General features: G+C 41.9%; 4 pseudogenes; 2 read left to right on the forward strand and 2 right to left on the reverse strand.

Annotated features, from left to right (window-relative positions):
- Positions 1 to 2,778: 2,778 nt before the first annotated feature.
- LOC134958991 (5S ribosomal RNA) lies at positions 2,779 to 2,897 on the reverse strand (annotated as a pseudogene).
- A 109-nt stretch (positions 2,898 to 3,006) lies between these two features.
- LOC134964956 (5S ribosomal RNA) lies at positions 3,007 to 3,125 on the reverse strand (annotated as a pseudogene).
- Positions 3,126 to 23,537: 20,412 nt separating this feature from the next.
- LOC134958977 (5S ribosomal RNA) lies at positions 23,538 to 23,656 on the forward strand (annotated as a pseudogene).
- A 111-nt stretch (positions 23,657 to 23,767) lies between these two features.
- Positions 23,768 to 23,886, forward strand: LOC134958896 (5S ribosomal RNA; annotated as a pseudogene).
- Positions 23,887 to 25,580: the final 1,694 nt, after the last annotated feature.

The following is a 25,580-nucleotide window of genomic DNA, read 5'->3' on the forward strand; positions in this document are numbered from 1 at the left end:
ATGCTATATCAACAGAACATTTGTTAAGATACAACAATATTTTGCGTCTCTTTGCCGGAGTATTAATCCCGCCTACATTTAGAGTACCTATTTTAAGAGAAGACATACATTACAGCACGAATGGAAATTTCAAAAGCTGGCAGAAAAGCGAAATATAAACTGCTAGCATCTCTGAAGGTGGGGATCAGGGAAGGAGGGGGGGGAGGGAAAAACATGATGGAAGGAAACAAAGACAAAGGGGGATCCAGACACGAGAAAAGAAGAAAAAAGAAGTAACAAAAGACATTGCAAGACAACCTGTAGTGATATAAACATCACAATAACTACTACTAAATGTAATGGACTTCAGGTGAACACAAATAACTGTTAAACGTCAGTTATTAAAACAACGGCAGAGGCTGCTCAGCCACCGCCAGCAATCCGTAGATATAAATAGCAAAAAGAAATATAACACAGGCCTAAACCCTATTTCGTAGTTATAAAATGGGAAATTTGCTAAACTGCAAGCGAGTCAAACATCAGTGGGATCAGTAATGTCATTAGTAGAGAATTCAGAGTTTTCCTTAAAATATGCTGCAGCATCGGTAGGATTGGTAAAATCGAGGAATGATGAGCCTTGAAACACTCTCAGGCGAGCAGGATACAACAAAGCGAATTTACACTTCTTCTGTACTAGCATAGAACAGACAGGGGAGAAGGCTCTACGGAGACGGGAGAGTTCCACAGAATAGTCCTGGAAAATTCGAAGTGTAGCACCTTCCCATTGTAAGTGGTCTACTTTGCGAGAGGCCCTCCAAATTGCAGATTTATGTAAAAAATTTAAAGTCTTAAAGATGACCACACGCGGCTTATTATTGCGAGCACGGGACAAGTCACCCATTCGGTGTACTCTTTCTATGACCAAATCAGCACACTCAGCCTCAATTTGGAGAAGTTTTGGAAGGATAATGCGCACAAAATTTTCAAGCCCTGGGCCTGATAAAGACTCCGGCAAACCAAGTATACGGAGATTGCAGCGCCGTGTACGGTTTTCAATATTGTCAATCTTTTCTAGAAGGATTTTATTATCTCTCTCTAAATGTGTAACAGCCTTCTGTAGGGCAGAAACTTCATCTATTGTGGTTCCCAAAAGATTTTCAGTGTCAGTAACTCTGCACGAAAGCTGTTGAATCTGCGCTGTGATATCACTAACTGCTTTCTGCAGCAGTGGGGCCATGGTGTCCTGAATTGCAGATACAATATCAGCATACATGGTAGAAGTGGCTGTGGTGCCAATGTCTGGACGCACCTTAGTTTGAGAGGGATCCTTCATGGTGTCCATAATCGCCTTCTTTGCCATTGGCTTCATAGGACTGGAATCCGTGCTGGGCACCATGCTCTGCTCGGCGTTTCTCCTGTCTGGGGGGGGAGCGCTGGCGGCTGTAGCTTGGGTGGCGCCAGCGGGCCCAAGTATTTCTCTATATCAGTGGAAGATGTTGCGGATCGATGCCTGGAGCTCACCGCTAGCAGTAGCGGGTATGGATCGGGTCTGTGCAGGGTACAGCAGACGGAAAAGCTGGCGGCAGAGGAGGAGCGCACGAGAGCTGCTGCTCACTCCGTCATGCCGAAACCGGAAGTCACCAAGCAAAAAGTTTTTAATACATGAGAGTAAAATCAGTTTTTTAAAAATGTTTGGAGTACAAGCAAAGATTTCATATAAAATGAAGTACAAAAATATAAAAGGATAGAGGATAGGAAACAAACTTAACTTGAAAACACTGGGTGGTCAGTACAGGCCCAACGCGTTTCGTCTCAATAGACTTCTTCAAGGGGTAGGGACAGAATGATGCTGTATGTCTATTTATACCCATATCACTTAGGTGTGAGGTGGTGACATCATAATAGATCATGTGATGTGATCTAACAAACATTAACAGAACGTACAAAGCTAATTTTAAAACATATCAGGGGTGAGGTCCTCACCAGGCATGTCCATTATTGATGAAAACGAGTGAAAAACAGTATGAAATAACGTTTAAAAATGTCCAGAATGTGAACAGGAGTCATGTCCGCCACACTTCCTGTGACGGAGGACTACGTTCGTCACTTCCGCCCCACTTCCAGCGGCGAACGCGCATGCGCACGCGGCGGCTCCCGGCATCCTGGATCTCAGTGTGCATGCTCCCACGGGTATTCTGTGTTGCTTTTACATAGAGGGGGATGTTTTGTCTCCTCCAGCTCACTCGGTTAAAGTCCATTTTATGTGGGTTTCTTGTCATATTTTTCAATGAGGCTGCGGCGGACATCTTTGAGTAGTCATGCAGACAGTCCCAGGACACAGGCAGCTCGGTTTCCATGGCAACATGTTGCATATATGAAATAATAGAAAACAAATGATAGAATCAACATATCATAATATAGATAATCAAATACAGGCATAGTTTCCATGGCTACAGTTAAAAGTAGACACAGCCATAATAAAAAATAGACATACGTAATTTATTATATTTTAAAGTGCCAGTGCAGTAAAAGTGAATATATTTAAGTGTCATATCTACATTATTAGAAGTGACATTGGGCTCATCTAGATAATGATGCCCGTGAGGGAATAAAAAAAAAAATTATATATATATATATATATATATATATATATATATATATATATATATATATAAGACAGGTGCAGGGGAACGGGAGTGTGTAAATGGTAATCCAACGTGTTAGAATTAATTAATATCAAATAAGTTGACAATAAAATACCGCAGTGCTTGGTCATTATTTATTGGTGCTCGTCTGTCATCATTACAGTACCTGATCTTCCCAGTAAGTCTCCCTCCCTGGTACTGGTCAGGCCCGAACACTGCTTAGCTTCCAAGATCAGACGAGATTGGGCGTCCCAGCGTGGTTTGACTGTATGTGAATTTTAACAGACATCAAAGTACCCGAGACCAGGTTAAAAAAAAAAAAATGTATGATTCCATAAAAGTGCTTACCAATAGGTCAATGTGTATTATACAACAACTGTTATCCTTACAGTACCTGATCTTCCCAGGTAGTCTCCCTCCCTGGTACTGGTCAGGCCCAGACACTGCTTAGCTTCCAAGATCAGGCGAGATTGGGCGTACCAGTGTGGTTTGACTGTACGCGGATTCAAACAGACACCATGATAACAAAGACCTGGTTATTTTGAAACACATTTGTGTAATATCTTTTGAAGTGCAAAACGTGTCTTATTGGATGACATGGAATACAGAACAAGGAAGAGAATAAACACGGTATATAGAGAATAAAAAGAGGGGTAGCGGATACTGCACCTTATAGAAAAGATGCAATTTCATATCCCTCGTTCAGGCCAGCTGGATGTAGAGTCTGCAACTGGAAGATCCAGTACATTTCCCATCTGGAAAGTTTATTAGCGAGGTCCCCTCCTCTCTCAACCAGGACCACGTGTTCAATAGCCTTGAATGTAATTTCCTCTGGATTGGAATCATGTTGTACCGCAAAATGTCTGGAAACTGCATGGCTCTCTACTTTGTTTTTGATGTTTCTTATGTGCTCCTGGATCCGTATTTTCAGGGGTCTTTTTGTCTTTCCCACATATTTCATTTTACAGGTACATTCCAAGAGGTAAATCACAGATGATATATTGCAGTTCATAAAGTCCTTTATGGTATATTCCTTCTTGTCATCCGTGTCACTAAATGTTTTCCTGTTTCGATGTAAGTATCTGCAGATGTTGCACTTTCCACATTTATATGATCCTGTACATATCAGGCTCGGGGTCTTGTACATTGCTTCCTCTCTTAGCATACTTGGTGCAACAATGTCCTTCAAATTTCTTGATTTTTTGAATACAAGTTCAGGTTGTGGCGGTAGAATCTCCTTAAGCACCGGGTCCATTAAAAGAATGTTCCAATGAGTTCTGAGTGATTTCCGTATTACTTTTTCATGCTGACTGAAGGTGGTAATGAAGGCGACCGAGTCTTTTTTCTCCTCTCTGGTTTTATACGTTAATAATTCCTCTCTGTTGAGGCTTCTTGTATTTTCCAGAGCTGCATCTAGAATGGGTTCAGGGTAACTTTTATCCTCAAACCTTTTTCTGTAGACTTCAAGTTGGTCATCACAGTCTTTGGAGCTTGTGCAATTCCTTTTTATTCTTGAGAATTGGGATGCCGGGATATTGTTCTTCCACCTTTCTAGGTGGTTACTATGATAGTGCAAGTAACTGTTCATGTCCACTTCCTTGATAAAATTTCTCGACGTGACCCTCCCATTCTCTCCAGATAAAATCAGATCTAGGTACTCCACAGATCTACTATCAACAGTTGAAGTAAAAGCAAGGTTCAAGTCGTTGGTTCCCAATGTCCTGAGGAAATCATTAAAAGTTTCTGTTGAGCCGTCCCAGATGATTAAAATGTCATCAATGTATCTTTTGTACAATACCACATTCTCCTTGAAAGCTCTTGAGTTGTAAACATGTACTCTTTCCCAACTTCCCATAAACAAGTTGGCAAAACTTGGGGCAATCGTTGTTCCCATTGCTGTACCGCAGCATTGTAAGTAAAACTGGTTTAAAAATTTAAAATAGTTATGACTGAGGATAAAATGCATAAGATCACATATAAAATCCCTGTGGGTGTCAGTGAGGGAAGGGTCGCTTTCCAAAAACTCCCTACATGCGGATATGCCTTTTGAATGCTCGATACATGTATACAAAGATTGGACGTCTACAGTCGCCCAAATGTATGAGTCTTTCCACTCCACTGTTGTTATTATTATGTTAAGTACCATTTGTCAGGAATCGACTCACCAAGCTGACATCTGTCCGCCGCTGCGGACTCCGTCCTGGGTCCCTGCGGTCATCTGTCGTCCACGTCCCTGCCATCGGACGCCATCATGGGCCTGGGAGCGCTCCTGTGACAGCGGGCGTGTAGCACGCCGCGTTCCCGCTAGGCCGCGGCATGGGCGCCGCCATGACAGTTTCCAACAGTCAGCATACAGCGGCCAATCCGGTGCTTGGCCGCACCCACTTTCCCTCACTCCACCAATGTCTGTGAACCAAGGGGTATATAAGAGACTGCAGGATCAGTCTGCAGGCATCCTGGACTTTGTGTCACTCCTGCGACCCATGTGAAAGGATCTGTTCCTGTTTCCTCCGTGTTCCTGGCTCTCTACCTAAGACTTGTACTCCTGGTTATTACACAGCTCCGTGGAACTTCAAGTCCCAGCAATACCTGCATTTCATCAACAGGCTTCACACCCATCATCATCTTGTGTGCTTCAGCCTTGCAGTAGAGACTGACTCCAGGTGTGTTCCATTCCTCCACCTGTGATACAGCTTGCTTGCTGTCAGTGCTTCACCACCTGCACTGTGGACTTAGTCAGACTCCTGCCTCTGCTACCAGGTTTGCCATTTAACATCTTCACTACCAAGTTCCATGTTTTAACCTGCACTGGTTTCCATACCAGAATCATCTTTACAAAGTTATCATTTCATCTGTTCATCATATTACCGGTTATCATTTCTCAGTCATCATTCATTCCGTTGCCATAAGACTTTCAGCTATTACGCTGTGTGATTGACATTTGCATTATTATTATTATTATTTCTGCTGCCGTTCTGTTAACCATCTGTTGAATAAATATCATTGCGCTCATGCGCAGAAACGTTATCCAGCCTCCTCGTTTTCTCCCATCCACCTCCACTGACCCACTAGCGCCCCCTCCGGGGACACAGTCAAAACACAATCTGACAGTAAGTCCAGGATCGATGGACTCGGATGGTGGACGGAGTGTGGGGTCAGAGGCCTTGCAAAATCTGGTCTCCCGTCTGGATGGTCAAGAGGCTGCGCAGCAGCAGATGTTCCAGTTCCTGCAAGGGATGTTCTCCCGGATAGATACACTACAGCAATCCCTGCCTAGTGTACACACTTCTGCAGTTCCTGTTACTCCAGCACCTGCCAGTACTGTGAGTTCCTCTACACCGGCTGCATCAGCTCCAGCGTCACGTCTGCACCTGCCCGTGCCAAGCAAGTATGATGGCAGTCCAAAGTTATGTCGCGGGTTTCTCAACCAATGTGAAATCCAGTTTGAGTTGTTGTCACATAATTTCCCCACGCCAAGATCCAAGGTTGCCTACATCATCTCCTTACTTTCTGGATCTGCTCTGAGCTGGGTGTCTCCTCTGTGGGAACGTGCTGACCCTCTGATTAACAACTACACAGAATTCGTGTCAACCTTCAGACGGATCTTTGACGAGCCTGGTCGTGCAACATCAGCTTCTGCTGACCTGATCCAACTTCGTCAAGGTACCCGTAGTATGGGACAATATGTCATTCAGTTCCAGACGTTGGCCGCAGAGATTCAGTGGAACAATCAGGCCCTGGTAGCAGCTTTCTGGCATGGACTTTCTGACCGGATCAAAGACGAACTGGCGACCCGCGACCTTCCTGTACAATTGTCTGAATTAATTTCCTTGTGCATCAAGTTGGACTCTCGCATCCGCGAACGCAATAATGAACGCGCTCGGAGTGAGCCACGCAGATCAAGGATGATACCCTCCGTACAGTTCCAGTCTCCCTCTTCTGACGAGCCTATGCAAGTAAATAGGTCCCGCCTAACTCCTGAAGAGCGGGCAAGAAGAATTCGTGAGAGACTTTGTCTGTATTGTGCGGCTGCAGGCCACCAGATTAACTCCTGCACAGTGCGTTCGGGAAACGCCAGATCCTGACTTGTAAAGGAGGAGTCAAGTTGGGATCTTCTAGACAAGCTCCTTCTAATCAAGACCTTATCCTTCCAGTGACATTAGAGACTTCAGTTGGGCTCCAGTCCGCATCAGCATTAGTGGACTGTGGAGCTGCAGGAAACTTCATCACCCAAGCTGCGGTAAAAAAATTTTCCTTGCCTATTTGTGAACTTTCCTGTCCAGTTTATATTACCGCCGTGGATGGTAGTCGAATCTCCAAGGGGAATATTTCCCATCAAACTGTACCAGTGGTCTTGGGAGTTGGATTCCTACACTCTGAACTGATTAAGTTCTTAGTCATTCCTCAAGCCACCCAGGAGATCGTCTTGGGCATGCCCTGGCTCCAGCTACATAATCCACAGTTTGACTGGTCAACGTTACAGCTTACCTCATGGGGTTCACATTGCCATCAGTCCTGTTTAGCCCAAATTTGTCCCATAAAGTCTACTGAAGTAAAGACACAGTCAAGTCTACCTGCGGCTTATCAAGATTTCTCTGATGTCTTTTGTGAGAAGGCCGCAGATGTCCTGCCGCCCCATAGGGAATGGGATTGTCCCATCGATCTCCTTCCTGGCAAGAAGCCACCTAGGGGGCGCACCTACCCGTTGTCTGTTCCTGAAACTGAGGCGATGAGCGATTATATCAGGGAGAACCTACAGAAGGGATTCATCCATCCTTCATCATCACCCGCTGGTGCAGGCTTCTTCTTTGTCAAAAAGAAGGATGGAGGACTGCGTCCATGCATTGACTACCGAGGTCTCAATGACATTACCATTAAAAATAGTTATCCATTACCACTCATTACCGAATTATTCGACAGAGTTAAAGGAGCCCGCATCTTCACCAAGTTAGATCTCCGCGGTGCCTACAATCTCATCAGAATCCGGAGTGGTGACGAATGGAAGACAGCCTTTAACACTCGAGATGGCCATTACGAGTACCTGGTAATGCCATTCGGGTTGAGTAATGCTCCAGCAGTGTTCCAACACTTTGTGAACGAAATCTTCCGTGACGTTCTGTATAAGTACCTCGTTGTTTATCTGGATGATATCCTCATCTTCTCCCAAGACCTTCCATCTCATCGTCTACAAGTCCGTGAAGTCCTCCGACGTCTTCGTGAGAACCGGCTCTACGGTAAACTATCCAAATGCACCTTTGAAGTTCCCTCTATACCCTTCCTGGGTTATATAATTTCCGGATCGGATCTCCAGATGGACCCGACAAAGTTGGAAGCCATTGCCAATTGGTCCATCCCAAATTCTCTCAAGTCTATTCAGCGGTTCCTGGGATTTGCCAACTACTATAGGAAATTTATTCGGGGATTCTCCACTCTCATCGCTCCTATTACCAACCTGACTCGGAAAGGGGCAAATCATTCCAACTGGTCAGAAGAAGCTTTAGCAGCTTTCCAGAAGATCAAGCTGGCCTTTATGTCTACTCCAGTTCTGTCTCAGCCAGATGTAAACAGACCGTTCGAGTTAGAGGTGGATGCCTCCACAGTTGGAGTTGGAGCTGTTCTCTCCCAGAAGGGAACCGATGGGAAAATCCACCCCTGTGGATTTTATTCTCGTAAATTCCTTCCTGCAGAAGCTAACTACTCCGTTGGAGATCAAGAACTACTGGCGATCAAGCTGGCCCTCGAGGAATGGAGGTATCTCCTAGAAGGGGCCAAACATCCGTTCAACATCTATACGGATCATAAAAACCTGCTATATTTAAAGGCAGCCCAGTGCCTTAATCCTCGCCAGTCCAGGTGGGCTATGTTTTTCTCACGTTTTAACTTTAAGCTTCATTTCCGCCCAGGTTCGCAGAATGTTAAAGCTGACGCTTTATCCCGATCTATGGAATCCGAAGAGGAAACGCCTGACTCAGTTCCACATTCCATCCTGAGTCCAGTGGTATTCGCTGCATCTCAAGTCTCCCCAGCTCCTCCTCCTGGTAAGACTTTTGTTTCCCCAGAACTCCGCCCTAAGTTGCTATCTTGGGCCCATCAATCCAAGTTCACCGGTCATCCTGGTGTCCTGAAGACCTTCAAGTTTCTCTCTGAGACATACTGGTGGCCAAAGATGAAGGCTGACATCAAGGATTTCGTGGCATCCTGTCCTAAGTGTGTGCAGCACAAGACTCCTCGTCAGTCTCCAGCAGGTCAGTTACAACCATTATCTGTTCCTAGTCGTCCCTGGTCACACCTGTCCATGGATTTTATCACCGACCTTCCTCCTTCCCAAGGATACAATACCATCTGGGTCGTAGTGGACAGATTTACCAAGATGGCCCATTTTGTTCCTCTCCAGGGTCTCCCTTCTGCCCCAAAACTTGCCCAAATCTTCTTACGGGAGATTTTCCGCTTACACGGTCTACCCTCAGAAATAATATCCGACCAAGGTGTACAGTTTGTAGCAAGGTTTTGGAGGGCTCTCTGTTCTGCCATGCAAGTCAAGCTGAAGTTTTCGTCATCTTACCATCCTCAGACGAATGGGCAGACAGAGAGGGTAAATCAAGAACTAGAGACGTTTTTAAGATTGTATGTTTCATCTTCTCAGGATGACTGGTTCGATCTGCTCCCATGGGCCGAGTTTGCCCACAACTTCCGCTACCACACTGCCACTGGGACAACACCATTCTTTGCGGTATATGGGCAGCATCCTCGTGTTCCAGACTTCCAAGAACTCCCTCATATGGACGTTCCTGCTGCCACTACTGCATTGACTCAGTTTTCTTCAATCTGGAAGAAGATTCACATTTCTCTCAAGAAGGCCTCCAGCCGGTATAAATACTTTGCTGACCGCAAAAGACGCGCGGTTCCTAGCCTGAAACCTGGGGACAAGGTTTGGCTGTCGACCCGTAACCTCCGTCTTAGGGTCCCGTCTATGAAATTTGCACCACGTTTCATTGGTCCCTTTCCTGTCGAAAAAGTCATTAACCCTGTGGCCTACAAACTGAAGTTACCACCTTCTCTTCGAATACCTAATGCTTTTCATGTTTCTCTCCTCAGACCTTTAGTCCTGAACCGTTTTCAGAGTGCTCTTCCAGTTGGCCCCAAAATTCGAACTCAGCGGGGCGTGGAATTCGAGATTGGCAAAATTCTGGACTCCCGTTGCCGGTATGGACGTCTCCAGTACCTGGTCGATTGGTCCGGTTATGGCCCAGAGGAGAGAAGTTGGGTAAATTCGATGGATGTCCATGCTCCAAGGTTGGTCCGTGTCTTCCATAACACTCATCCTTCCAAGCCACGTGGGTGTTCGGTGCCCACCCTTAAAGGGGGGGGTACTGTCAGGAATCGACTCACCAAGCTGACATCTGTCCGCCGCTGCGGACTCCGTCCTGGGTCCCTGCGGTCATCTGTCGTCCACGTCCCTGCCATCGGACGCCATCATGGGCCTGGGAGCGCTCCTGTGACAGCGGGCGTGTAGCACGCCGCGTTCCCGCTAGGCCGCGGCATGGGCGCCGCCATGACAGTTTCCAACAGTCAGCATACAGCGGCCAATCCGGTGCTTGGCCGCACCCACTTTCCCTCACTCCACCAAAGTCTGTGAACCAAGGGGTATATAAGAGACTGCAGGATCAGTCTGCAGGCATCCTGGACTTTGTGTCACTCCTGCGACCCATGTGAAAGGATCTGTTCCTGTTTCCTCCGTGTTCCTGGCTCTCTACCTAAGACTTGTACTCCTGGTTATTACACAGCTCCGTGGAACTTCAAGTCCCAGCAATACCTGCATTTCATCAACAGGCTTCACACCCATCATCATCTTGTGTGCTTCAGCCTTGCAGTAGAGACTGACTCCAGGTGTGTTCCATTCCTCCACCTGTGATACAGCTTGCTTGCTGTCAGTGCTTCACCACCTGCACTGTGGACTTAGTCAGACTCCTGCCTCTGCTACCAGGTTTGCCATTTAACATCTTCACTACCAAGTTCCATGTTTTAACCTGCACTGGTTTCCATACCAGAATCATCTTTACAAAGTTATCATTTCATCTGTTCATCATATTACCGGTTATCATTTCTCAGTCATCATTCATTCCGTTGCCATAAGACTTTCAGCTATTACGCTGTGTGATTGACATTTGCATTATTATTATTATTATTTCTGCTGCCGTTCTGTTAACCATCTGTTGAATAAATATCATTGCGCTCATGCGCAGAAACGTTATCCAGCCTCCTCGTTTTCTCCCATCCACCTCCACTGACCCACTAGCGCCCCCTCCGGGGACACAGTCAAAACACAATCTGACACCATTGTAGTATCTTTCAAAAAAGATGGAAGCTCCTTCACATACTTCTTTAAAAACACATCGACATACTCCGTCAAGTTTGCGGTAAGCGACCCGATCCCTGCTACGATTGGTCTACCCGGTGGATTGGTCAAGGATTTATGGATTTTTGGCAAGAAATACAAAATGGGGGTAATGGGATTAGATTGCATCAAATATTGAAATTCATCTTTGGTCAGTACATTATTCCATAGACCATGTAAAAGTAAAGTTCTGAGTTCGTCCACAAAGGCTTCTTTAGGGTCACTTTTCAACGGTCTGTACGAGATCGTATCTCCCAAAAGTCTTTGTGCCTCTTTGGTATATGCCTCATGGTCCATAATAACTAATCCCCCCCCCCCCCCTTTATCAGCTTGTTTTATAACTAAGTTGTTATTTTTCTGGAGTTTTTTCATAGCTTCACACTCTCGATTGCTCATATTTTTCTCCTTGACTGGTTTCAGTTCAGTGTCACATAAATCCTTTTTCAACAAATCATAAAATATACTGACACTGTTGCCTTTAGATTCCAAGGGATAATATTTCGAAGTTGGTTTTAGACCAGACTTAGATCTGTCTTCATAATTACTAATGACAGCTTCCTCTTTCCTCAGAAAATGTCTTTTTAGCGTCAGTTTCCGTACGAATTTATTTAAGTCAATAAAAGTCTCAAACTTATTTAGGCCACTTGTAGTTGCAAATGATAATCCCTTATTCAAAAGTGTCACCTCGGGTTTGGTTAAAATGTGTTTTGATAAGTTGAAGATGCCTTTACTCTGCGGTACAGCTTCTACAGGTTCCTTCTCTTTTGTTCTCTCCCTCCTTCCGCCCCGTTTTCCTCTTCTTCTAGGAACCTTCTTTTCATTGGTGAGGCCTGTCTGCTGTCCTCTTTCACCACGTTTCTTATTGTATCCTTTGTTTGTGCACCTGTTCTTAAAGATAAAAAATCTTGATCACCCGTTAAGTCCCTTCTTTGCAATGCAGAAAACCTGTTGGTTGTTCTTACGTATGGGCTTGATGCAGAATCTGTACTCCTGTTCCTAGTACTTCTCCCTCTATTTGGTACTGTTTTCCACTGATATCTTCCGATCCCATTGGATTGGTCACGTGCCTTGAATTTGCTCCAACTTTTCGTTTGTCCATGAATATAGTCATTCTTGTCCCTATTAAATTTCTTTTCTTTTCCTTTTATGACCTCCCCTTCAACGTGTTCAAGTTTCTTATTCAGAACCTTTTCATTTATTTGAAAGTCTTCCTTATCCTTGAAGCTGAGCATCTCCGACTCTTTCAATTTAATCTCAGCTTCTAATTCCACCAGGACATTTTTCTTTTTCCTGATGAGTAATTTCATTAAATCAATGGAACATCTATGTAATATGGAGTCCCATTCCTCTATGAATTCTGTGTCCATGTTCCCAAACGTGGGTTGTTTGAGGATTCTCAGACCCCTAGGCACTCGATTAACTGAGATGTAATGTTCGAGTCCTTTCACATCCCACCATGCTTTGACTTCCTTAATAAGGAGTTTTTCCATTCCCCAAAACAAGTCATCCAGATCTCGTGTTGGTGTGGGGACATTACATGTTTTACTCTCATTGAATATTTTTTGGCATTGGTCATTTCTTTTAGTTGTACGATCATTATTTCCAAACATTTCTGTCTGGTACTGGATCTTTTATGCCCACCAGGCTGCTATACAAAATATACCAACAAAGATTTGTACAAGAAGATAGTACAGCGCCACTTGTGAAATGAAAGTCTCAGTAAGGCTATGTAAACGTTAAAAGGTTTCACCACACAAAAATACTAAAAGCCCATTTTCCCTTATAAAAAGGTGTCAGCCAAACCCTAAAAATACAACAATGGTATAGTGTTGTTAAAAATGCATAAAACAGGGGGGATAGGGATACGGGCCACTAATTTGGCTAAAAGATCGTGTTTAAAAAATGTTTTTAAAAAATGTAAGCCAAAAAATATAAAAGCAAAAAGTGTTTTTTTTTCCCCTCAAGATATATTTATTGATTTTGTGGAAAAAGACAGCTGAATCAGAAAGTATACATATCAGAAGTCTCAACAACTGAACTAAAGTAGTAGCACATACTGACTATCAAAATATATAACAGAACTATCAAGAGACCACTGACAGCCTGGTCATAAAACAATATAGAACATAGAATATATAATATATAATATACATTCTGACTCTAAAGAAGGAAAATTGGTAAGAATATAATAGAAAGAAAGAGGGTACATACACAAAGGGAGTACACATGAGGAAAGAAAAGGAAGGAAAGGAGTGGGATGTCAGCAACTAAATAATTAGATAGGCCAGCATTTTCAAAACATATAAGCATTAGAGAATAATCTATCAACAATGATCCCGTATAAAGGAATTATAAGTCAATACTTTACAGTCTAACATCTTTAAAATTTGAGCTTTCGTAGGTTGATCCAGAGTTTCAATTAAATAGTTCCATTTGAGACAAAACCGGCGAGGTCCAAAGGTAGATGTCGATGTCAGCAATGTTCTTCTATCATAATACAAGAGTTGTAACAGCTTTTGTTTGATCTCATTAAGAGAAGGGGCAGATCGCTTAACCCAGCGAATCAATAAACACTTTTTACCAAGAGTAAGTATAATACTAAGTAGGGGGTGAATTTCCTGCTTCAGATTCCAATTCTTGAAATTTAAACATAGACATGCTAATGGGTCTAGTTCGGTATTCATTGAAAACATTTGGTTAATAAACGCTATAAGCTTCCTCCAAAAAAGTTTACCTTTCCTACACTCCCACATGCAATGTAAGAAAGATGCTGAAGAAACTCCACATTTAATACAATTCCCTGTTTCACTGGGTACCATATATTTACGTTGTAACGGAGTAATATATGCCCTATGAATAGTTCTCAGATGAACCTCTTGTAAATAAGATGAAGCTAGATATTTAAGAGATTGCTGGCAAGGGTCAGTGAGGTTGTTAACGCCCACCAAAGTAGGTATATCATTTTTCCATTTCAATAATAGGTTATCCCATTGAATAGTGGAGGAACATGACAGTAAGACAGTATACATATGTTTCACTTTAAAAGGACGGCACTGAACAGGTTTAAGAAGAGTATCGAAAGCTTTAGAGAGCAAATTCAAATCATTTGGAGAAGATGAACAAGAATGGGAGATGTGAGAGTTTACAAAGTGACGCACCTGGAAATACATAAACATATGTTGCTTGGGGAGATCAAATTTTTGACACAATTCTGAAAATGAATATATAGAGCCTCCGGGGTCAAAGACCTTGTTAAATGAATCTAGACCTTTGGATTTCCATAGGGAGAAAGCAGTATTTTGTAGGGAAGGCGTGAAATCTGGATTGCCCCATAAGGGGATATAATGGGAGAAGTGCGGATTTCTGTGACATTTTTTGTTCATAGTAGACCAAGCTAAAAAGGTATCCTTAAATAAAATATGATCCTTAATCTTAAAGGGAATTTGCGAGGGTCGCAGGTGAATTAGAGCACCAGGGGAGTATGGAAAGAAAATAGCCTGTTCTAGATCTATGTCTGTATACAATGAAGTACCATGCAACCAATCTAGGATATATCGGAAATGTACTGCGAAAGAGTAAGCCTGTAGGTCGGGTAAACCAAAACCTCCATCTCGCTTGGCAGCCTTCAATTTCAGTTTAGCAATCCGCGGACGCTTTCCCCGCCATATAAATTTAGAAAACTGGGCTTCTATTTTGAGAATATCAGAACGCGATAGGGAAATTGGCAACATCTGTATATAATAAAATAATTTAGGGAAAAGGATACTCTTGATAACTTCAAGTCTGCCAAGGAGAGAGAGGGGTAAATCTTTCCACACATCCAACTTAAGAGCCATAGAAGTTATAATTAACCTTATATAAGTTAGCTAAGTCAGTGCATAAATTAATACCAAGATACTTAAAATGTGATTTGGATATTTGGAAAGGAGGAATATCAGGGTGGGAGAGGATACTCGGTGAGGTATTGCCCAACAAGAGGATTTCCGATTTTGTAATATTGATCTTATAACCTGCAATTTTCCCAAAGGAAGAGATTAATTGCATTAAAGCTGGCAATGATAATTCCAGGTTTGACAAAAATAAAAGTGTGTCATCAGCAAATAAGGCTATTTTCAGAATTTCCTTCCCAATTGTTATACCCTGGATGCGACTAGATTCTCGAATGGCCACAGCCAGTGGTTCAATAGATAAATCAAAAAGGAGAGGGGAAAGGGGACACCCTTGTCTCGTTCCCCGTTGTAATAAAAAAGGAGTGGACATTACTCCATTGCAGGACACATAAGATAAAGGGGAAGAGTACAAGGTTTTTATAAGAAAAATAAAAGAATCCGGAAAAGCAACATTTTTCAATGTGTGTAATAAATGGGGCCATAGCAAAAGGTCAAAGGCCTTTTCTGCGTCTAAGGTAAGAACCAAACTATGGGACGAGATTGAAGAAGGATTCGTATTTACATGGTGTATGACTGAAAGAACTCTCCGGAGATTTACCACCGAATGCCTACCGGAAATAAAACCAGTTTGGTCTTTATGTACCAAAAAAGGGAGGATCTCTTTAAGTCTTTGAGCTAAAATAGATGTAAAAATTTTAAAATCAACATTAAGTAACGATATCGGTCGATATGAGCCCGGTAAGGAGAGATCTCTACCTTCCTTTGGTAACACTTTGATCACTGCATCAGTAAAATAGGGAGGGAGAGTCCCATCAGTCATAATACCATTATAAACAGCCTGTAAAATAGGGCATATGTGTGGGGACATTAATTTATAAAATTAATTTGAGTACCCATCCGGGCCAGGGGATTTACAAAGTTTAAGTAGTTTTATAGTATGAGAAATTTCATCTATCGAGATGGGAGCAGACAAGGAAGAAATATAAATCGTGGGAATTGGAGGTAGCGGCAAAGTGTCCCAGAACTTTTGAGAATAAGGCAAGGAGGACTCTGAAGAATTTGGGGGAATATCAACCGGGGACGAATCAGGGGGAGAGTACAATGTAGCATAAAAATCTCTCATAATCTCAGAAATTTGGGTATTTGAAGATGAATGAGAACCATCTGCTAATTTTAAAGGATGAACCATCATCGGTTTCCTAGCACCCGTCAACAATGTAGTGAGAAGCTTCCCTGACTTGTACCCAAATCGATGAAATTTATAACTAATATTAAAAAGATATTTCTTACCGGAGGAATGTAAAAGGTTATTAAAATTAGTTTTGGCTACTAAATAAGAGTGTCTATTTCGTTCAGTAGAATTTAGTTTATAAGACTGGTAGGCCAAAGATAGAATTTGTTGGCTTTCAAGATATAGAGTGTCACGTTGTTTTTTAACATGTGTATCATAGGAAATTATTTCGCCTCTTAAAACCGACTTTGCTGCTTGCCAAAAAAGGGAAGGGTTTTCTAATTCACATGGAGCATTATGAGAAAGATTATTACCAAGGTAATAGGCCCGGCGCTATCAAGAGGAGCTGTTTATCCTATAAGCTGCTGTTTAAAGGAGTAGTTAGCCCCTGGAATAGACAGAAAAGGAAGATATAACAGCGCTTCCAAACTGGATATGAAAACCAAATGTAATTTATTACAAAAATTAAATAAACAATCTATAAAATAACACATAAAATTCTATTAAAAGAGGGCGAGCACAACATTATATTTGGTGTATTACCACATAGGAAGCCTGGGCAAAGTCCACTATATGGAATCCAAGGAAATAGTGCCACAGTCCTGGGTGCAGTTTTCAATGCAGGTAGATGTCAGTCCACATAAATGGTGAAGGCAAACCTTTGATAAGGCTTAATTCTGAACAGAAACACAGTCCTGTTTAAAGCTTGACAAAGCTGTGGATACAGCGAAACGCATTGGTTTACAGGAGCCGGGCACCACAGATTCCACATATCCATCTTGGAAAAACGCCTAGAAGTCCATTTACAAGCTATATGGGGATTTGGAAGATGACCACAGAGGTAGAAGAGAACCAGCTTTAAACAGGACTGCGTTACTGTTCAGAATTAAGCCTAATCAAAGGTTTGCCTTCACCATTTATGTGGACTGACATCTACCTGCATTGAAAACTGCACCGAGGACTGTGGCACTATTTCCTTGGATTCCATATAGTGGACTTTGCCCAGGCTTCCTATGTGGTAATACACCAAATATAATGTTGTGCTCGCCCTCTTTTAATAGAATTTTATGTGTTATTTTATATATTGTTTATTTAATTTTTGTAATAAATTACATTTGGTTTTCATATCCAGTTTGGAAGCGCTGTTATATCTTCCTTTTCTTTTTCTCACATGGAGCATTAGTCTGTTTATAATTTTCCCAAACTGATAATATCTTACTTTTAAAATTCTCAGATTTCCCCAGATATGAAGGGAATCTCCACAAAGGCCGACTACTCTTTTCCGTAGTATAAGCTAGTACTATCCAGACCAAACCATGGTTGGAGATAGAAATCGGTTCTATAGACGCTTGATGAACATAAGGGAAGAGTGAGGAGGTAATTAGTATATAATCTATCTGTGACCAGGTATTGTGAGCCATTGATAAACAGGAAAACTCTTTCTCAATCGGATTTAGAGCTCTCCATGTGTCAATAAGGTTGAGTTTTTTAGACACCCATGGCACCCCAATCTTAGGCAAAGGTCTAGAGGATTTAACCAAATGGGACTTCTCTAAGTATAAAGAAGAAACTAAATTTAAGTCCTCACAGACTATCAAGGAAGATAAATCACATTTATATAACATAGTTAAAAGAGATGTAAAGAAAGATTTCTTATACACATTGGGTGCATATACATTACATATAAAATATTTATTTCCCCCAATTTGGCATTCTATGAGGACATATCGGCCTTCAGGGTCAGCAGAAATAGATAGCACATCAATAGACAGGGATTTCTGTGCTAGAATAATTACGCCACAAGATTTTGAGTTAAGGGATGCTGCTCCCAAGACTACCCAATTAAGCATCTGCAGTTTTTTTGTTTCCTGTAAAACCAAGTGCGTCTACTGCAAACATGCTATATCAACAGAACATTTGTTAAGATACAACAATATTTTGCGTCTCTTTGCCGGAGTATTAATCCCGCCTACATTTAGAGTACCTATTTTAAGAGAAGACATACATTACAGCACGAATGGAAATTTCAAAAGCTGGCAGAAAAGCGAAATATAAACTGCTAACATCTCTGAAGGTGCGGATCAGGGAAGTAGGGGGGGAGGGAAAAACATGATGGAAGGAAACAAAGACAAAGGGGGATCCAGACACGAGAAAAGAAGAAAAAAAGAAGTAACAAGAGACACAGCAAGACAACCTGTAGTGATATAAAACTCACAATAACTACTACTAAATGTAATGGACTTCAGGTGAACACAAATAACTGTTAAACGTCAGTTATTAAAACAACGGCAGAGGCTGCTCAGCCACCGCCAGCAATCCGTAGATATAAAAAGCAAAAAGAAATATAACACAGGCCTAAACCCTATTTCGTAGTTATAAAATGGGAAATTTGCTAAACTGCAAGTGAGTCAAACATCAGTGGGATCAGTAATGTCATTAGTAGAGAATTCAGAGTTTTCCTTAAAATATGCTGCAGCATCGGTAGGATTGGTAAAATCGAGGAATGATGAGCCTTGAAACACTCTCAGGCGAGCAGGATACAACAAAGCGAATTTACACTTCTTCTGTACTAGCATAGAACAGACAGGGGAGAAGGCTCTACGGAGACGGGAGAGTTCCACAGAATAGTCCTGGAAAATTTGAAGTGTAGCACCTTCCCATTGTAAGTGGTCTTCTTTGCGAGAGGCCCTCCAAATTGCAGATTTATGTAAAAAATTTAAAGTCTTAAAGATGACCACACGCGGCTTATTATTGCGAGCACGGGACAAGTCACCCATTCGGTGTACTCTTTCTATGACCAAATCAGCACACTCAGCCTCAATATGGAGAAGTTTTGGAAGGATAATGCGCACAAAATTTTCAAGCCCTGGGCCTGATAAAGACTCCGGCAAACCAAGTATACGGAGATTGCAGCGCCGTGTACGGTTTTCAATATTGTCAATCTTTTCTAGAAGGATTTTATTATCTCTCTCTAAATGTGTAACAGCCTTCTGTAAGGCAGAAACTTCATCTATTGTGGTTCCCAAAAGATTTTCAGTGTCAGTAACTCTGCACGAAAGCTGTTTAATCTGCGCTGTGATATCACTAACTGGGGCCATGGTGTCCTGAATTGCAGATACAATATCAGCATACATGGGAGAAGTGGCTGTGGTGCCAATGTCTGAACGCACCTTAGTTTGAGAGGGATCCTCCATGGTGTCCATAATCGCCTTCTTTGCCATTGGCTTCATAGGACTGGAATCCGTGCTGGGCGCCATGCTCTGCTCGGCGCGGCATTTCTCCTGTCTGGAGGGGAGCGCTGGCGGATGTAGCTTGGGCGGTGCCAGCGGGCCCAAGTATTTCTCCATATCAGCGGGAGATGTTGCGGATCGATGCCTGGAGCTCACCGCTAGCAGTAGCGGGTATGGATCGGGTCTGTGCAGGGTACAGCAGACGGAAAAGCTGGCGGCGGAGGAGGAGCGCACGGGAGCTGCTGCTCACTTCGTCATGCCGAAACCGGAAGTCACCAAGCAAAACGTTTTTAATACATGAGAGTAAAATCAGTTTTTTAAAAATGTTTGGAGTACAAGCAAAGATTTCATATAAAATAAAGTACAAAAATATAAAAGGATAAAGGATAGGAAATAAACTTAACTTGAAAACACTTAGTGGTCAGTACAGGCCCAACGCATTTCGTCTCAACAGACTTCTTCAAGGGGTAGGGACAGAATGAAGCTGTATGTCTATTTATACCCATATCACTTAGGTATGAGGTGGTGACATCATAATAGATCATGTGATGTGATCTGACAACAAACATTAACAGAACGTACAAAGCTCATTTTAAAACATATCAGGGGTGAGGTCCTCACCAGGCATGTCCATTATTGATAAAAACGGGTGAAAAACAGTATGAAATAACGTTTAAAAACGTCCAGAATGTGAACAGGAGTCATTTCCGCCACACTTCCGGTGACGGAGGACTCCGTTCGTCACTTCAGCCCCACTTCCGGTGGCGATCGCGCATGCTCACGCGGCGGCTCCCGGCTTCCTGGATCTCAATGCGCATGCGCCCACGGGTATTCTGTGTTGCTTTTACATAGAGGGGGTTTTGTCTCCTCCAGCTCACTCGGGGAGAGTCCATTTTATGTGGGTTTCTTGTCATATTTTTCAATGAGGCTGCGGCGGCCATCTTTGAGTAGCCATGCAGACAGTCCCAGGACACAGGCAGCTCGGTTTCCATGGCAACATGTTGCATATATGAAATAATAGAAAACAAATGATAGAATCAACATATCATAATATAGATAATCAAATACAGGCATAGTTTCCATGGCTACAGTTAAAAGTAGACACAGCCATAATAAAAAATAGACATACGTCATTTATTATATTTTAAAGTGCCAGTGCAGTAAAAGTGAATATATTTAAGTGTCATATCTATATTATTAGAAGTGACATTGGGCTCATCTAGATAATGATGCCCGTGAGGGAATTAAAAAAAAAAAAATATATATATATATATATATATATATATATATATAAGACAGGTGCAGGGGAACGGGTGTGTGTAAATGGTAATCCAATGTGTTAGAATTAATTAATATCAAATAAGGTGACAATAAAATACCGAAGTGCTTAGTCATTAATTATTGGTGCTCGTCTGTTATCATTACAGTACCTGATCTTCCCAGGTAGTCACCCTCCCTGGTACTGGTCAGGCCCAGACACTGCTTAGCCGCCAATATCAGGTGAGATTGGGCGTAACAGTGTGGTTTGACTACGCGGATTCAAACAGACACCATGATAACAAAGACCTGGTTATTTTGAAACACTTGTTTAATATCTTTTGAAGTGCAAAACGTGTCTTATTGGATGACGTGGAATACAGAACAAGGAAGAGAATAAACACGGTATATAGAGAATAAAAAGAGGGGTAGCGGATACTGCACCTTATAGAAAAGATGCAATTTCATATCCCTCGTTCAGGCCAGCTGGATGTAGAGTCTGCAACTGGAAGATCCAGTACATTTCCCGTCTGGAAAGTTTATTAGCGAGGTCCCCTCCTCTCTCACCCAGGACCACGTGTTCAATAGCCTTGAACGTAATTTCCTCTGGATTAGAATCATGTTGTACCGCAAAATGTCTGGAAACTGCATGGCTCTCTACTTTGTTTTTGATGTTTCTTATGTGCTCCTGGATCCGTATTTTCAGGGGTCTTTTTGTCTTTCCCACATATTTCATTTTACAGGTACATTCCAAGAGGTAAATCACAGATGATGTATTGCAGTTCATAAAGTCCTTTATGGTATATTCCTTCTTGTCATCCATGTCACTAAACGTTTTCCTGTTTCGATGTAAGTATCTGCAGATGTTGCACTTTCCACATTTATATGATCCTGTACATTTCAGGCTCGGGGTCTTATGGACCATGAGGCATATACCAAAGAGGCACAAAGACTTTTGGGAGATACGATCTCATACAGACCGTTGAAAAGTGACCCTAAAGAAGCCTTTGTGGACGAACTCAGAACTGTACTTTTACATGGTCTACGGAATAATGTACTAACCAAAGATGAATTTCAATATTTGATGCAATCTAATCCCATTACCCCCATTTTTTATTTCTTGCCAAAAATCCATAAATCCTTGACCAATCCACCGGGTAGACCAATCGTAGCAGGGATCGGGTCGCTTACCGCAAACTTGTTGAAGTATGTCGATGTGTTTTTAAAGAAGTATGTGAAGGAGCTTCCATCTTTTTTTAAAGATACTACATCGGTACTTAACATAATAATAACGGTGGAGTGGAAAGACTCATACATTTGGGTGACTGTAGACGTCCAATCTTTGTATACATGTATCGAGCATTCAAAAGGCATATCCGCATGTAGGGAGTTTTTGGAAAGCGACCCTTCCCTCACTGACACCCACAGGGATTTTATATGTGATCTTATGCATTTTATCCTCAGTCATAACTATTTTACATTTTTAAACCAGTTTTACTTACAATGCTGCGGTACAGCAATGGGAACAACGTTTGCCCCGAGTTTTGCCAACTTGTTTATGGGAAGTTGGGAAAGAGTACATGTTTACAACTCAAGAGCTTTCAAGGAGAATGTGGTAATGTACAAAAGATACATTGATGACATTTTAATCATCTGGGACGGTTCAACAGAAACTTTTAATGATTTCCTCAGGACATTGGGAACCAACGACTTGAACATTGCTTTTACTTCAACTGTTGATAGTAGATCTGTGGAGTACCTAGATCTGATTTTATCTGGAGAGAATGGGAGGGTCACGTCGAGAAATTTTATCAAGGAAGTGGACATGAACAGTTACTTGCACTATCATAGTAACCACCTAGAAAGGTGGAAGAACAATATCCCGGCATCCCAATTTTCAAGAATAAAAAGGAATTGCACAAGCTCCAAAGACTGTGATGACCAACTTGAAGTCTACAGAAAAAGGTTTGAGGATAAAAGTTACCCTGAACCCATTCTAGATGCAGCTCTGGAAAATACAAGAAGCCTCAACAGAGAGGAATTATTAACGTATAAAACCAGAGAGGAGAAAAACGACTCGGTCGCCTTCATTACCACCTTCAGTCAGCATGAAAAAGTAATACGGAAATCACTCAGAACTCATTGGAACATTCTTTTAATGGACCCGGTGCTTAAGGAGATTCTACCGCCACAACCTGAACTTGTATTCAAAAAATCAAGAAATTTGAAGGACATTGTTGCACCAAGTATGCTAAGAGAGGAAGCAATGTACAAGACCCCGAGCCTGAAATGTACAGGATCATATAAATGTGGAAAGTGCAACATCTGCAGATACTTACATCGAAACAGGAAAACATTTAGTGACCCGGATGACAAGAAGGAATATACCATAAAGGACTTTATGAACTGCAATACATCATCTGTGATTTACCTCTTGGAATGAACCTGTAAAATGAAATATGTGGGAAAGACAAAAAGACCCCTGAAAATACGGATCCAGGAGCACATAAGAAACATCAAAAACAAAGTAGAGAGCCATGCAGTTTCCAGACATTTTGCGGTACAACATGATTCCAATCCAGAGGAAATTTCATTCAAGGCTATTGAACACGTGGTCCTGGGTGAGAGAGGAGGGGACCTCGCTTATAAACTTTCCAGACGGGAAATGTACTGGATCTTCCAGTTGCAGACTCTACATCCAGCTGGCCTGAACGAGGGATATGAAATTGCACCTTTTCTATAAGGTGCAGTATCCGCTACCCCTCTTTTTATTCTCTATATACCGTGTTTATTCTCTTCCTTGTTCTGTATTCCACGTCATCCAATAAGACACGTTTTGCACTTCAAAAGATATTAAACAAGTGTTTCAAAATAACCAGGTCTTTGTTATCATGGTGTCTGTTTGAATCCGCGTACAGTCAAACCACACTGGTACGCCCAATCTCGCCTGATCTTGGCAGCTAAGCAGTGTCTGGGCCTGACCAGTACCAGGGAGGGAGACTACCTGGGAAGATCAGGTACTGTAAGGATAACAGTTGTTGTATAATACACATTGACCTATTGATAAGCACTTTTATGGAATCATAAAATAAAAATTAATTTTTTTTAACCTGGTCTCGGGTACTTTGATGTATGTTAAAATTCACAGTCAAACCACGCTGGTACACCCAATCTCGTCTGATCTTGGAAGCTAAGCAGTGTTCGGGTCTGACCAGTACCAGGGAGGGAGACTACCTGGGAAGATCAGGTACTGTAATGATAACAGACGAGCACCAATAAATAATGACCAAGCACTGTGGTATTTTATTGTCACCTTATTTGATATTAATTAATTCTAACACATTGGATTACCATTTACACACTCCCGTTCCCCTGCACCTGTCTTATATATATATTTTTATTTTTTTATTTTTTTTATTCCCTCACGGGCATCATTATCTAGATGAGCCCAATGTCACTTCTAATAATATAGATATGACACTTAAATATATTCACTTTTACTGCACTGGCACTTTAAAATATAATAAATGACGTATGTCTATTTTTTATTATGGCTGTGTCTACTTTTAACTGTAGCCATGGAAACTATGCCTGTATTTGATTATCTATATTATGATATGTTGATTCTATCATTTGTTTTCTATTATTTCATATATGCAACATGTTGCCATGGAAACCGAGCTGCCTTTGTCCTGGGACTGTCTGCATGACTACTCAAAGATGTCCGCCGCAGCCTCATTGAAAAATATGACAAGAAACCCACATAAAATGGACTCTAACCGAGTGAGCTGGAGGAGACAAAACATCCCCCTCTTTGTAAAAGCAACACAGAATACCCGTGGGAGCATGCGCATTGAGATCCAGGATGCCGGGAGCCGCCGCATGCGTGATCGCCGCCGGAAGTGGGGCGGAAGTGACGAACGGAGTCCTCCGTCACCGGAAGTGTGGCGGAAATGACTCCTGTTCACATTCTGGACGTTTTTAAACGTTATTTCATACTGTTTTTCACTCGTTTTCATCAATAATGGACATGCCTGGTGAGGACCTCACCCCTGATATGTTTTAAAATGAGCTTTGTACGTTCTGTTAATGTTTGTTGTCAGATCACATCACATGATCTATTATGATGTCACCACCTCATACCTAAGTGATATGGGTATAAATAGACATACAGCTTCATTCTGTCCCTACCCCTTGAAGAAGTCTATTGAGATGAAACGCGTTGGCCTGTACTGTCCACCCAGTGTTTTCAAGTTAAGTTTATTTCCTATCCTCTATCCTTTTATATTTTTGTACTTTATTTTATATGAAATCTTTGCTTGTACTCCAAACATTTAAAAAAAAAAACTGATTTTACTCTCGTATATTAAAAACTTATTGTTTTTATATTTTTTGGCTTTCATTTAAAAAAAAAAACATTTTTTAAACACGATCTTTTAGCCACATTAGTCGCCGGTATCCCTATCCCCCCTGTTTTATGCATTTTTAACAACACTATACCACTGTTGTATTTTTAGGGTTTGGCTGACACCTTTTTATAAGGGAAAATGGGCTTTTAGTATTTTTGTGTGGTGAAACCTTTTAACGTTTACATAGCCTCACTGAGACTTTCATTTCAAAAGTGGCACTGTACTATCTTCTTGTATATATATATATATATATATATATATATATATATCTCTAAACCAGGGGTCCAGCACTCTCACCCAACCGAATAGAACTACTGGGGTGCCTCACAAGGTTTCTCTACAATGTAGTTAGCCCATTATACAAAAAAAGCGTATATGTTCATTATGCCAAGAGACAGGAGGGCACTCACCAGATTTTTAACCAAAGGAGCAGTCAATAAAGCATTTTATTCCATCCAAGTCTTAATTCCATTCCAACATTTCGGTCCCATTCAGGGACCTATGTCAAGGATCAGCAATGCGGTCAATAGGACAACTGCATTGC

Source organism: Pseudophryne corroboree, chromosome 9, assembly GCF_028390025.1.
Source record: "Pseudophryne corroboree isolate aPseCor3 chromosome 9, aPseCor3.hap2, whole genome shotgun sequence".
NCBI classification, from domain to species: domain Eukaryota; kingdom Metazoa; phylum Chordata; class Amphibia; order Anura; family Myobatrachidae; genus Pseudophryne; species Pseudophryne corroboree.